This window comes from Mustela nigripes, chromosome 2 (assembly GCF_022355385.1).
Source record: "Mustela nigripes isolate SB6536 chromosome 2, MUSNIG.SB6536, whole genome shotgun sequence".
NCBI classification, from domain to species: Eukaryota; Metazoa; Chordata; class Mammalia; order Carnivora; family Mustelidae; genus Mustela; species Mustela nigripes.
Genome location: NC_081558.1, coordinates 109,462,990 through 109,477,191, shown reverse-complemented (window position 1 = coordinate 109,477,191; position 14,202 = coordinate 109,462,990). Strand labels below are relative to the sequence as shown.

Sequence of the window (14,202 nt, the reverse complement as noted above, 5' to 3'; positions counted from 1 at the left end):
ACAGTGGGATTTAGAGACCGACTCTGCCCGAGGGAAAATTCTATTGGTATGTTAAAAAAAAAAAGAGATATTTCCTCCCACCTGAGGCCTGGCCAGAGATGGGTAGAAAGGTAATTTGGGAGTATTGTCCGATTGCTAGGGCTAGAGCTAGAAGCCAGAAGGACGTTTGTGGACACTTGGGGAAGGATAGTTTTAGCTTGAAAAGCAGAGTTACGGTTGGCCTTAAGAGCATAAAAAAATATTGCTATCTATGCAGCATTTGTATGGCTTCGCAGTTCGGATTAAAATCCCGGGGTGCAGGATGTTGTGACGGTGGATGGACTGGTAAAGCTGGGAGGGGCCTTAGAGACAACTGGGTTGGTCTGCTTTGGTGTGTAGCAGGATGGTGGGCAGTGGAGGCTCCCGGGGGCACAGCTAACTCACCCTGTGGCTACAGGGCCGATTAGTGGGGTTGGAGCCCAGGTCTCTTGGCTCTCAAATCATTCCTCCTTCCATTCCACTTCAGCTGCCCGCACAGGCCGAGGTGGAGAGGAATGTGCCCGTTTTGCAGGTAAGGAAACAGGGACGCCGGATGCCAGAGCTGTCCACACTTACCCGTCCCCTGGGTGAGACAGAGCTGGCACCTGGTTCAGCCAGTTCAGACCTCTTTCTGTCATGTTCATGGGCTCAGATCCCTGAATTTATTTGTAAATTTTTCCTTTTTTTCCCCTTTCTCGGTTTCTACTTCCTTTTGTTCTGCTTCTGGTCATGGGAGTGTTGTTGGAATGTGAGTTGTTGCCTTCTGATCTGCTCTGCTGTCTGTCTCTTTTTCTTGCCTGAAAGGGGATGACAGCTTGTCCAGGCTGCAGAACTGAGTAGTGGGGGCCCTTATTTCGGTTTGTTTCAGGCGGTGGAGATTTTGCATGGGCCTTGAAAGAGACTGAGCACACTTGCCGTCTTAGCCTCTAGCACCTGCCAGGATCCTGGAGTGTAATTCCCATTGAAAGGTGAGCCTGACTCTGAACAGATTTTATACACAGACACACACACACATACAGACGCACATACACACACACAGCCATGTACACACAGACACACACTCATAGACACACACACACAGAGCCATGTACACACACACACTCACAGACACAGACATACACAGACACACACACAAATACTTGTAGATACACACACACACACACACACAAACACACACACTTCTTTGCTTTCTCTGATACCATGAGAATCTGATAGCAAGAGAGACTAAGAGGGCACCGCCCTCTCTTATAGTCTACCAGATTGTAGACTGATAGATTGTCTACCTGGCCACGAGTAGTTCTTTGTAGTTAGTTTGGTTTCTGATGAACCTGGGGGTCCTTTCCTCTAGTTCAGGGAAGATGCTGGAGATGTGTCTTGGGGAAGCTCTTTCAAGCCAGTGGCATTAGGCGATGGATAGTAATAGCACAGGAAAGGGCTCTGAGGCTCTGTCTGTCCAGGGCTGAAGGGGAGGCCCCCCAGCTCCCTGAGCTGCTCTGAAGCACCAGGGAAACAGGGTCCTGCCCAGGACCCTGGGAATCTGCACCCAGCGTGTCTCCTACTCCATGGCTACGGTTGGGCGGCGTGTGAGCCCGGAGAGCAGGAGGCTGCCTGGAAGCAGGAAGGGCTTGAGAGGTTTCCCAGCTCTGGTGGTGACAGACAGGGGCACTGAGAGGTTGGGGCTGGTGGTGCGGGTGTACATGCTGGTATGGTGAAGAAGGAGCACTGACATGAATTGAGGGCTCTCTGGGTGCCAGGCACTGGGGTAAGCACTTGACCTCAATCACTGAGTCTCTACTACCGCTACCCATGAGTAGGTGCTATTTTTTTTTTCAACTTTATCTTTCATTTTGGTAAAAAATGCATAACATTTACCATCTACACATTTCTAAGTGTACAACTCAGTAGTGTTGAGTGCAGTCAACCTCTCCTACAGCCCATCTCCAGAGCTCCTTTCATTCTGTAAAACTGAAACTCACCATAGCCGTTCCACACGGACTCCCCATTCCCCTCACCCTGGCCCCTGACAACTGCCATTCTCCCTTCTGTGTTGGTGAATTTGACTTCTCTCTGCATCTCTCATGAGGTGGAATCCTCCAGTATCATCCCTTTGGTGACTGCCCTGTTTCACTCGGAGTAACATCTGCATGCTTCATCCGCGTCGGGGCGTGTGTGAGAATTACATACGTACACACCACACTGTGTCGATCCCTGTAGGTACCATTGTTTTACCTCCATTGTAGAGAGGAAGAACCTAAGGCTTGGAGGGCTTCAGTGGCTCGGAGTCACGTGGTCAGTAGCGGAGCTGGGATTTGAACCCAGGTAGTGTGATGTCAGAGCGCATGCGATCAGGAGTGAGCAGCTGTTTGATTTCGGTTAGCAAGAGCGGGACAACTACCTCCTCACACCTTGCTGTGACATTTCAGTAACCAAGTGTTCCAAAGGACCTTGTAGAGGTATTTTCCTCTGTGTTCAAGCCACACGTGAAGCCCTCCTCTGGCAAATGGTAGGAGATCTGAGGCTCTTCTTGTTTGTAATCTTTGTCCCTTTCCTTCCTCTTACTTTTCTGTCTCCCTCCCCAGTTTCCTCCTGGGGAAAAAAAATCACAAATGGTGTGCCTCTTTCTTAGATACTTAAGATCCTTTATGCGATAAGACAGACTATATAAGTCAGTGATGTGATATCAGGTGTTTTTGTTGCCGCTCTGTCTATGGAATACTGGGTTCAGAGCAGTGGACAGAAATTGCTCGTGTGATCTGTCTGACCCAGCTCTGTTGCTAACTTAGTGTTTGACTTGGGATATGATGCTTCTTTCTGAGCCTCCGTTTTTCCAACCTGGAAGATGGACTGGTTGTCCGTGACAGGGAGCAGTCTGAGCTGAGCCCACATGAGGTGTTCTACATGATTGATCTCCTTCTGTCCTCCTAGCACTCCGCAGGGGCTGTTATCCCCATTTTACCCAAGGAAAGTCAGTTCTAGAGCAATGGGAAAACTTGCCTAAATGCCATCAGCTCCAGAGTTGCAAGCGGTTGTGATCCATGTCCGACTCCAAGGCCCGGGCCTTAGCCACGGTGCCGGGTGCTTTGCTCTTAGTGATCTGTAAGGTTTCTTCCCTTGGTGGCACGTATTCATCTAATTTTATTAAATGTTTATTGGATTCCCACTTATGTGCTTCATACTGTTCTGGGCACCGAGCCAGCACTGGGTTTGGAGTGAAGAAGAAGACACACAGAACAATGATTCTTTGGAGCTTACATTCTAGTAGGGATGTGTGGAGGAGGCAGATAATAAATGAACATGTAAACAGGAGGGAATGATAAGTAACACTGTGAGGATTCACCCAGGGTGCTCAGACGGTGAGTGAATGAAGGAGAGGATCTGGGTGGTGATGTTTAAGCTGAGCTCTGAATGTCAGGGAACCAGCCACGCAAAAGTCAGAGGGGAGAAGCATGCAGAGGGTTCTGTCAATGCCCAGGCCGTGGAGCGGGAATGAGTCAGAGTTTGAGTAATAGAAGGAGCCTAGAGTGCTAGGAAGTAGTGGGCTGCAGAGAGAGAAGCACGATAGCAGGGCAGGGTAAGGGCTGCTGGGTGTAAGTAAGCTAGGGAAGGGTCTGACCTGAGTGGAGGGGTGATGGGAAGCATCTGAGTATTGGACCAGCATCATTCTGCCTGCTGTCGGGGGAATGGATTACAAGGAGGGGGGCAGGGGTAGAAGCAAGGAAGTTAGGAGGAGACTCCTTCTGGAATCAGGAGAAAGGTAGTGGTAACTTTAATTAGGGTGGTAGAAGCGGGTCCAGAGAGCAGTGACTTGGTGCCTGACGTGTTTTGGAAGGGTTGTCTACAGGATATCAAGTGCAGTGTCCTTCTAAAAAGTGTTGAGGTCAATGGGCAGAAATCTGGGAGACCCTGATGTAGGTGAAAATGTGCAGTGGAGGGTGCACAGACTTGCAGCTGATTCAGACTAAGGAGTCTGTGTGCTCCCTGCTTTGGTTTCTAGCCTTGAACTTCTGGCCAGGGAACAGAGGGCAGTGGCTTCCTGCCTCTGACTTCCTGGCTGAGAGTTGCTAGAATGCCCCAAAATAAGCCTTACAGAACATGCTGCTTCCTTTGCTCTCCCTGGGTATTTGTATAAAGCATTCTTTCCCACCAAGCCTGTGGAACATTCAGAGTGATGTTGACTTTGTGGGCTGTATTTAACATATTGTTTTTCCCTGATGTGTCGTCTAACCCTGTAGGGATTTCTGCCTCCTATAGATTCCCTGGTGAGCGGCCTTCAACCACTCTGTAAGATGGGTCTGGAAGGCTCAGTGGGAACCCAGTAGAGCTGGGATTTCAAGGCTCCACTTTGGCTTGAGGACCCTGGTCCAAGGGTACCTCCTAGACCTATTTCATGGACATTTGATTTCATAACTTACTGGCCCTCGCCTCCCCCTTTATAATTCCTTTTAATGGCCTGGACTTTCCTGTAAATTCCCTATTTTTCAATGGCATGGAGAAACTGGTCTCATAGAAATTGGATGATTTAGTTACCTGGGTGGCTCAGTTGGGTGAGCATCCGGCTCTTGGTTTTGGCTCAGGTCATGATCTCACAGCTGTGGGATCGAGCCCCATGTTGGGCTCCACGCTTAGTGCGGGGTCTGCTCCACATTCTCTCTCCCTCTCCTTACCCCTCTGCCTCTCCACCTCCCCCCTGCACATGTGTTCTCTCTCTATAAAAATAAGTAATAAATGAAATCTTAAAAAAAATAAGTTAGACGATAGGGTCTATGTGATGTTGTGTGTGAGTCAGGCTGGGAATCTAAGAATCCTGACCGAGCCTTGTGCTCTCTGACCTAAGTGACCACCAGACCCAAGTGACCCCGCATGGGACCTCACATCCCCCAGTGTCTCACGGCATTCTTATATGATGGTGGGCCTGAGCCTGGTGATGCTCAGAGATCATAGTTGAAATAACTTGAAATTGACTCCTGGGGCTTCTTCACACACTTCTCTTCAAATGGTTTGCAGTCTGTCTTAACAATTTTTTTTTTTTTTTTAATAAAACCTCTTGAGCCTTATCTTTTAAAAACTGTTTTATTTTTGCTCATTTGGATTTCTTTTAAAGTTTCTTTCACATGACCCATTCATTTAGTCAACAAACATTTATTGAGTTCTTACTGTATGCCAGGCATTGTGCTAGGCGCTGGGGATTGATTCAAAGATAATTTGGAGGCGTACGGAAGGGGAGTGGATAATTACAGCACAGTGAGATAAGCGCTATAATAGAGGGATATGTAAAGAGCTAGAAATAGCACTATGAATAACATCTCCGAACAAATTGCCTTCTTTTTTCCTTTTGGATTATTCCCTTATGTATATTGCCCAAAGTGGGATTACTGGGTCATTTAAAAGATGAAAACAATTTGGCACAAAAAAATGTAATGACTTGCCTGGGGAATACAGATCAATTTTCAACAGGGGGAAAATTGTTGACAATTCCAGATTTAGACATTTCACCAGGAGGATTGCTCCGTTTTTATACCACCCCTGTCATCATGGTGGTTTTGAGGGGGGAGTACCTAGTCTCAACCTGTCAGGCTGCTTGTAGAAACACATATCCTTATCTTTAATCTCACACATTAATTGTTAATTCTCACACCTGGCTCTGTAAGTATGATTGTGTCCATTTTACAAATGAAGAAATTTGTAACTTGATTAGAAGGAAGTGACTTGCTCAGGGTTCCATAGAGATAATTCATGGAGAATCCAAGAATCAAGCATAGGGTTTTTTGATTCTAGGACTCTGGTCCTGTTCTCCGTTCATCAGGCAGGGTACTTGTGCTCCAGCTGAGGCCTGGAATTCACTTAATGAGCTGTAGGGACTTTTCTCAGGAGGGCCGGAATATTCCAAAGAGGTATAGAAGTTCTGATCCAGTGTTCCTGTGTACATCAGTTAGAAGAGACCTAGAGGTCATTATTCCTGACTCTGTCCCAGGTCCTGGAAGGTTAGTGCATCACCTTAGCTCTGAAGCACAGAGTCCCAAGTGGGGCCAAAAGTGTGCCATAGTTCTGTTTTGAAGCATTTATTATTTTCCTCGTATATTCAGCTGTGTGTCCCTGACTGTAAATTTACTGATTTCGCCAATGAGGAATAAAAACTCCTGCCCCAGTACCCAGCTCATCATAGCCGGACAGCAATGCCTGTCCACTCTGAGCTTCCTCAAGGCTTTGGCTCACTCATCCCTAAGACAGCCATGTTTCCTGCCATTTTCCAGACATACCTGCTTTTTCTCACCTTCATACTTTGGCTTATGCTGTTCCCTTAGCCTAAGGTGACCTAAGGTGACCTCTCCCATCTTCATCCAGAGAACTTCTGTTCCTTCTGTGCGCTTCTGCACAGAAACCACCTTCTGATGGAGGTGACCTCTGATCACCATCCACTCTGCACCCTGCACACTGCCCCACATAGGAAGGATCTCTGTGTTCTCTCTTCTGCTAACTCACACCACAGTGGGCTGTGGGGCAATAGAGTATAGCTCTGTGGTGCTTATGAGCATGGCATCTTCTTTCAGATCTTGGCCATGACACTGATAGATGTGTGAGCCATCAGGTCAGTTATTCTTCTTGAACCTGAGGCTCTTCATCTGTCAAATGGGTATAAATAATCATAGGAAGTCACAGCATTGTGAGGATTTATCACACATTATCTGTGGTTCTTCTGTGGTTGTGCACCATATCCTACTTTGTATCTTGTCTCTCCTTCTAGATTGGGAGCTCCTTTAAGGGCTGGGAAGGAAAAACATCTTGCCTGTGCCTTTAACAAATGGGACCTTTCACAAAGGCTGCTTTAAGGGAAAGATTCCATATGACCTAACTGGTGACGTCAGGCTCATTACTAGTTGGAAGCCCCGGTCACATGGTGCCAGGCCTGGACGGGAGCGCTGTGATAGGGAGCTTTGGGCACACATAGAATGTGCTGGATGGGCCTCTGGCTCCTGCTTGGTAACAGGACAGAAGCTGGAGCTTGTGTGCAGCCTGTGTTCTGATTAATCACGTTGGGTAGTGCTGGCATTTCACTGAAGGCAGAGTGGAAATCCTGCTTGGAACGTGACACTTGGTTTCTTCTCTGGGTCTTTCACGGACAGGAGTTCCAGATTAGAGGAGATCAGTGGAGGTGTGGGTTTGGGGCACCTCTGAGAGCCACCTCCTCTGACTTCTCTGTGGGCGGGGCCACGGGGAGGGCATGCCTTTGGAGGAGGACGCTGTCCTTTAGGTACCCCTCACCCTCGCTGTGCTTAGAAACTGACCATGGAAGGCGAAATACAGTTCTTAAAGGGGTAACTCAGTCTTTTAACTTTCTCTCGAATCATTTCCCAAAATGTAGTACCCATGAGTCTCAAGATCCAAATGTTTTAGCCTGGCACACAAGGTCGTTCATGTCTTGGCTGCAACATTCTTTTCTAGCCTCATCTCCCACTGCAGCCCTCCATGGGCTCTGCCACTGGCCTCACCAGATTAGTCACTTTCCATAAGAACACCCTGGACTCCTTACAGCCCTTAGCACATCGTGTTCCCTGGGCCTCTTTTCCTCCTCCTCACTCATGGAAATCCTCTTGGGTGTTCAGGCTTGATTCAGAGGTCAGCATCTGCAGAGCTCTTCCAGACCCTCAGAACGGCAGTGTATGTATGTGTGCTTTGCACACTTTTCATTCTGTCTTACATATTTCAGTGTGTCCCTGGTGAGCCTAGGAGCTCTTTGAGACCTCAAGGCCAAGTCTGACTCAGCACCTACACCTGCTAAGTCCATAAACTGTGCCTTATTAAGGACAGGAGGTGCTAGCAAATGTCTCTTTTGAGCACCTGTGAAGACAGGGCACATGACATCATGTCAACTAACAGCTGTGCCGGAGGGGATGTTGAGAAGCTCATGCTAGGGTTACCGCGGTTCGTTTGATCGTGAGCCCAGCCATTGGAATTCTGTTGAATTGGCCTGATAGCAGTCCACTGCTCCCCTTTCTCAGGCCTGCTTCCCACATACCCAGCAGATGTCTGCCTAGTGCCAGGCCTTGGAGCTTTTTGTTTCACTTAAGAACATAGAGTAAGGTAAAAATCAGGGAAGATTCTGCTTGGAATGTGAACATTTTTTAGTTTGAAAGTTCAGGCTTTTGGGGCGCCTGGGTGGCTCAGTGAGTTAAGCCTCTGCGTTTGGCCCAGGTCATGATTTCAGGGTCCTGGGATCGAGCCCTGCATGGACTTTCTGCTTGGCAGGGAGCCCGCTTCTCTCTCCCCCACACCCCCCCACTCCTGCCTTTGCTTGCTTCTCTGCCTGCTTGTGATCTCTGTCAAATAAATAAATAAAATCTTAAAAAAATAAAAAAAAAGTCCAGGCTTTGTGTGGTGTTTTTTTTTGTTTTTGTTTTTGTTTTTGTTTGTTTTTTTTTTTTTAAATCCCAGAGCTCCTTAAGATGTAAAAACAAGGGGAGAATTTTTTAGTCTATGTCTGCCTCTAGCAAAATAACCGTCTATAGTAGAGTTGTAACTGCAAATAATAAAACCTGGGTCATCGAGCTTGATTTTGAAGACTTGGGTTCAAGTCTTGGCTTTACCATTTGTCAGCCTCAAAATCTTGGGCAGTTGCCTGACCTCTGTAACCCTGTTTCTTTAGTGGACAATTGGGAAATTGTTCTTACAGGGTTGTTGTAAGGTATAAATGAGGTTTTGGGCATTAAATTGGGATTTTTATTCCTGTTTAATTCACGAGTTGGATTTGAAGGCCATTTTTTTCACTAATTTTTTTTTCTTTTTTTGGGTACCATCTACACATAATGTTACATTAGTTTCTGGTGTATAATGCAGTGATTCGGTATCTTTATGTGTTACGCTAGGCTCACCAGAAGTGTAGCTGCCATCTGTCACCATATCCCTCTGTTACAATATCATTAACGATACTCCTTATGCTGTGCCTTTTATTCTGTGACCTACCCATTCCCTATACTTCTATACTTCTATTCCCCTTTGCCCATTATTGCCCATCCCCCCACCCCCTGCCCTCTGACAACTATCAGTTTGTTCTCTGTATTTTAGGTCTTACTGAAGGCCATTTTAAAATAGAAGTTTCAAAATGTTTGCTTTTGAAGGAAAATGCTTGGATATGTAAGTTTGCACACACATGTTTTATGTTTTCAATGACAAGTGAATTTTCATACAGCACGCTTAGGGGACATATATAGCTTACGACACTCAGTTATAGTCCACATAAATTAAAGCCACAGAATCATAGCTTTGAGAAATTCTGGAAGCGTTGGAAGACAAGGGACTGATCATTAAGGACTGCTGCTTGTGGGCTCTGTGCTGTGCCTCCTGGAGTTGGAATCCCAGGGCATGATTACTTAGACCCCGATGGGTAGGTGGTAGTAGGACTGTTTTGCAGACAGGGAGAGTTGAGCTCAGGGAGGTTAAGTAACCTACACAAATCCTGTATCCAAACATTCACCTGCATCCTGTACTCATGGTGGCCTCTAGAATGCCTTTCCCTTCCAGACGTGACGGTGCCTGCCTTTGCTTTGTGGGTCCTTTATCCTCTCCCTGCAGGAGAGGTCCCTGGTTCTGGACCAGATAGAGCAGTAGAAATGGGCCGTGTGGATGTCCCATAACTCATTTAATTACCCCAGAAGAGTGTCTTTCCTGTTCCTGCCAAGAATTTGTTCATTTTAAGCTCCTTTGACTACTCATTCTTCAGCCTGTTCCTGTTCTCCTGTTCGCGGAGAGATTTGCCATTGCACATCTCTTGTTTTGAGGTCAGGAATGTATTTGACGAGGACTTCATGTTTCATTTTAAAAAATTATAGGTGGAGGGACGCCTGGGTGGCTCAGTTGGTTGAGCGGCTGCCTTCGGCTCAGGTCATGATCCCGGCGTCCTGGGATCGAGTCCCACATCGGGCTCCTTGCTCGGCAGGGAGCCTGCTTCTCCCTCTGCCTCTGCCTGCCTCTCTGTCTGCCTGTGCTTGCTCGCTCTCTCTCCATCACTGACAAATAAATAAATAAATAATCTTAAAAAAAAATTTTAAAAATTATAGGTGGAAACAAACAGGGTTGCTGGAGGAGTGGTGGGTGGGGGGTAGCATAACTGGGGGATGGGCATGAAAGGGGGCACGTGACATGATGAGCACTGGGTGTTATACACAGCCGATAAATTATTGAACACTACGTATGAAACTAATGATGGACTCTATGTTGGCTAATTGAATTTGACTTAAAAATGGAAAAAATTACAGGTGGAAAATAAAATTCATTGAGTAGTTTCCATCATCTCCTCCAAACATGATGAGAAGCAGCAGCACAGGGCCAGGATTAGGAGTCATGACTGTCATCCTGAGTCTGTCACTGACCAGGCAGGGGACTTTGAGCCCAGCCCTCCCATTTCTGTAAGGACCTCAGTATCTTTACCTGGAAAGAGCTGAGGGCATTCCGAGGTTACTCCCAAGATTTTAAAATTCTGCATGTTTTGTGGTGTCAGAACCATCACTTTCTGGGGAGCTGTGTAATCCTGCAGCTGTTTCTCTAATACTTTTCAATCTTTAGATTTAATGTATTCAACAATGTATAATTTTTTAAAGGGACGCTTTTATAGACACTTCTGAAATACCGGGAGGTGGGGGATAAATGGATGTTAAAAAATAGAAAACAACCAATTACATAGTATATAGCATGTAATTCTCCTTGGAAACTTACCACGAAATTGAGGAGCACTTTAACAACTAGTAATTTAAATTGCATTTGAACTCTGCTAATGGTTTGTTTGCATGGGAACTTCAATCATTTCACAGGGGTTCTTTAGCAAAGCTCCTTGTTCGCGTTATGGAAAAGAAGAAAAAAATTATTAAGAGAGAAGCTGATGATGGAAGAGAAGACCACTGTCCTCTGTGCATGTGTGAGAGGTTGCCCAAGGGCCAAGGTGGAGAGCCTCACCTTCTAGTTTAGAGACCTAGCCAAGGCTGATGCCCTCTACTGCTGTTGGAGAAACCGTTTTGATTTCGATCTCCCTCCACAAGGAGAAACTTCAGTTCCCTGCGACTTGCGGGGGAGTGATGTCTAGACTGTACCGTCCATGGGTCTGTTGTTCGCCTCTGCCTACTTCATTCCTCAGCAAGTGTGAAACGATGCCTTTCTCATGTCAGTAGAAAGGCATTGAGAATTCTCATGTCCTTAAAGACCACTAGGTCTCATTGCTTTGCAAGTTCATCTTGATTATGTGCCATCTTCCTGACTTAATTTCTTTTTGCCATCAGGCTATCCTGACAGCCCTGGACCAGATGGCCTGGGACCATCTGCCACTAACTGTGGCTCCTGGAGTGGCCACCTCCCTCCTCTGGCCCCAGCTTCTCCTCCTGTCAGTTGGAATGGTTGAGGCGGGCCATTTTTAAGGTTCCTCCCATCTTTGAGTGGATCTGAGTGTTTGAGGATTGAATGAGATAATATACACAAGTCAATTTCATGGTTGGTTGGATAATGTTTAAAATGACAACAATGAAAATGGGAGTAGTGGTTTTTCTGGTATATGGGTTCTTCCTGCCTATACAAAGCACACATGTTGTAACAGCCACTGCCTCGGAATACCCGTCAGTTGGAATATGTACTGCATCATCCTTAGCACAATAGTAATAGGTCTTAATGAAATAAAACCTGTAAGGAGGACTGATCTGAAAGCATCAGGATCGTCCAGCTCTCTGCTGCTCACGGCTGTCCTTTTTGTAGTCAAAGAAACTAAACTTTGGGGAAGAGGGGGTCACTCGATCCCATAGTCGGAAATTTGTCTCCAAACTCATATATATATATATTGCTCTATGTTTATTTGTTGTTCAGATTTTGCTATTAATTTTTTCTTGGTTAAAGTGTGAAAATCTCACTATTGGTTTCTTTCCTCTCAGTGAGGATGACGAAGTCTTTTTCTCAGGAGAACTGGGGGGCCTGCAATCTTCTTTCAGTGATTCTGTGACAAATTGGTGCAACAGAAGTGCCAGGAGCTGACTGGGGGCTTAGCAGGTGTAGATGGAAGCCTCCAAATTTGTAGGCTTCAAGCCTGGCATCATTCCTGGTTTGGCCTAGTCAAGTGAGTTCTTAAAGCTGGAAAGTTCTAAAGCTGGCAAGATCCTAGAGATTTGTTGTGATTTTTTTTTTTTAAAGATTCATTTATTTATTTTTAGAGAGGGGGGTGGGGAGGGGCAGAGGGAGAGCCAGCGAGAAACCTGAAGCCAACTCCACGATGAGCACAGAGCCCACTTGGGGGGCTTGATCTGAGGGCTCTGAGATCATGACCTGAGCCCTGAAATCAAGAGTTGGCGGCTCCACTGACTGAGCCACCCAGGCACCCAAGATCCAAAAGATTTGTAAGCAGCCCTTGTCTCCCATTTTCCACAGGTGGAGACCTTGAGGCACAGAAATACAGCTGAAGACAAGCCAGTCACCTAGTTCTCATTTGAGGCCTTTTCTCATTGTTCTCCTGGGCGTCATCCTCAGAGGGAAGCAATTTTTCTTCAGTTGGTGAGTTCTATGAAGAAGAGAAGACTCTTTTCTTTTATAATTATAATTATATTATACTTTATGATTTTATAAATAATGCGTATGTTTAATGAGTTTAAAAATCCACAGTATCCATGGAATGTGGGGGCACTAGTAGCTGGGTGGAATGAGGATTAGGAAAGAACCACAGTCTTCTTTCTTTTTATCTTGAGTTGATTTCACTGGTCATGGACAAAATAGAACAGTGCTAATAAAATGTGTGGCAGAGCAGAGGCAGGCCTCAGCTCTTGGAAGGAGGCATGAAGAGAAATTGGAAGAAAATTGGGAGTAGTGATGAGTTTGGATTGCCAGTAATTGTATTGCTTCCTTCTTTCTCCTTTGGCAGGGAGGGACGCGTTCTTGAAATTGAAAGACCAAAATGAAAATGTCAGTGAACAGTGGTATGGGTGTTTGCAAGGAAAGAAAAGTTGTATTATTGAATGATTCTTGTTTACCCCCGTTCGAGGTGCTGTTTCTTCTGCAATCTCATTTTGTTTTCACAAAAATCCTTCGAGGTAGCCGGGGAGGCTAGATTTGCTCAGGCAGAGAGTGTGAGCCGTTGTCTTAAAGGGCCTGCTAGAGTTCCGCTGGGATTCCGTTCCACACTCAGAAAGGGGAATGGTGAACAGGTAAGGGAAGCTTTCCCTTGTGTTTTGAAATACTTCTGCGTTCAGCTGGTAGACTGAACATCATGTTCTAGAAAATAGGCGCAGTGAAAAGGATAGTGGTGTGGGCCCCCCTTGGCTGGGCAGAGATCTGAGGAAAACAACGGGACAATTCTGGGAAGAGCTTCCATTTAGACTTTGAGATTGGAGTTCCCCCTCTTGAGGGCCAGTCCCTGTGTACCCCAAGCGCTGGCTGTATACTGAGTACATAATATGCCTTGCCTGAGTTTAGGGCATAGTTTTCCAGAACAGAGCAGGTACTGTAGTGAGTGATAAAACCTAACTTCATTTAAAAGTGTGAGTTTACAGTTACATTTTGTCACCTTCTCTTCATCAATGTATCTTAAAAGAACAACTGATCTTCTGTGTGCCAATCGATCTGCATCAGATAAAAGGCTGGCAACGACTGCTTCGGCTCTTAAATACCTTAGCTTGTTCAAATTTCACACAAGGTCTTGGATGTTTTGCCCTCAGCACACACTTTAGGAATCAAATGTGCATCTTTGTTACCTGCTCTACTTCCTGAGTTTTCTCAGTGTTTAAAGTGAAATTATGATTAATATGAAGACTTGAACCTGGATTAAAAACAAAAATGCAGTGTATGATGACAGAATGGGATAGAACACCTAAGCAGGGGGAAGCTGGAAGACACTTAGAAATTTTCATTGTCCGAAGCTAATTGTGAGCCAGCAGTGGTTTATGTCTCCAAAAATGCTAATGCAGGGGGTGCCTGGGTGGCTCAGTGGGTTAAGCCTCTGCCTTCGGCTCAGGGCATGATCTCAGGGTCCTGGGATTGAGCCCCGCATTGGGCTCTCTGCTCAGTGGGGAGCCTGCTTCCCTTCCTCTCTCTCTGCCTACCTCTCTGCCTACTTGTGATCGCTCTTTCTGTCAAATAAATAAAAAAAAACAAAAAAAAAAACAAAAAACCAGAACACTAAAATGCCAATGCAGCCTTGGACTTCATGAAATAGAGTGTCCTCTAGAA

The 14,202-nt window shown here is 46.0% G+C and overlaps 1 protein-coding gene across 11 annotated transcripts in view; it reads left to right on the top strand.

The window, feature by feature from the left end:
* LPP (LIM domain containing preferred translocation partner in lipoma) overlaps positions 1 to 14,202 on the top strand; it is a 662,033-nt gene that overhangs the window by 51,642 nt on the left and 596,189 nt on the right. For 6 of the 11 annotated variants that reach the window (XM_059391300.1, XM_059391293.1, XM_059391299.1 and 3 more), the window contains one exon: positions 12,412 to 12,534. The exons of 4 other annotated variants lie outside the window; for them this stretch is intronic. The gene's annotated coding sequence lies outside the window, so the exon portion shown is untranslated. Of the gene's footprint in view, positions 1 to 899; positions 987 to 12,411; positions 12,535 to 14,202 lie in introns of those variants that run through there. One more of the 11 variants, XM_059391295.1, reaches the window with a different exon arrangement.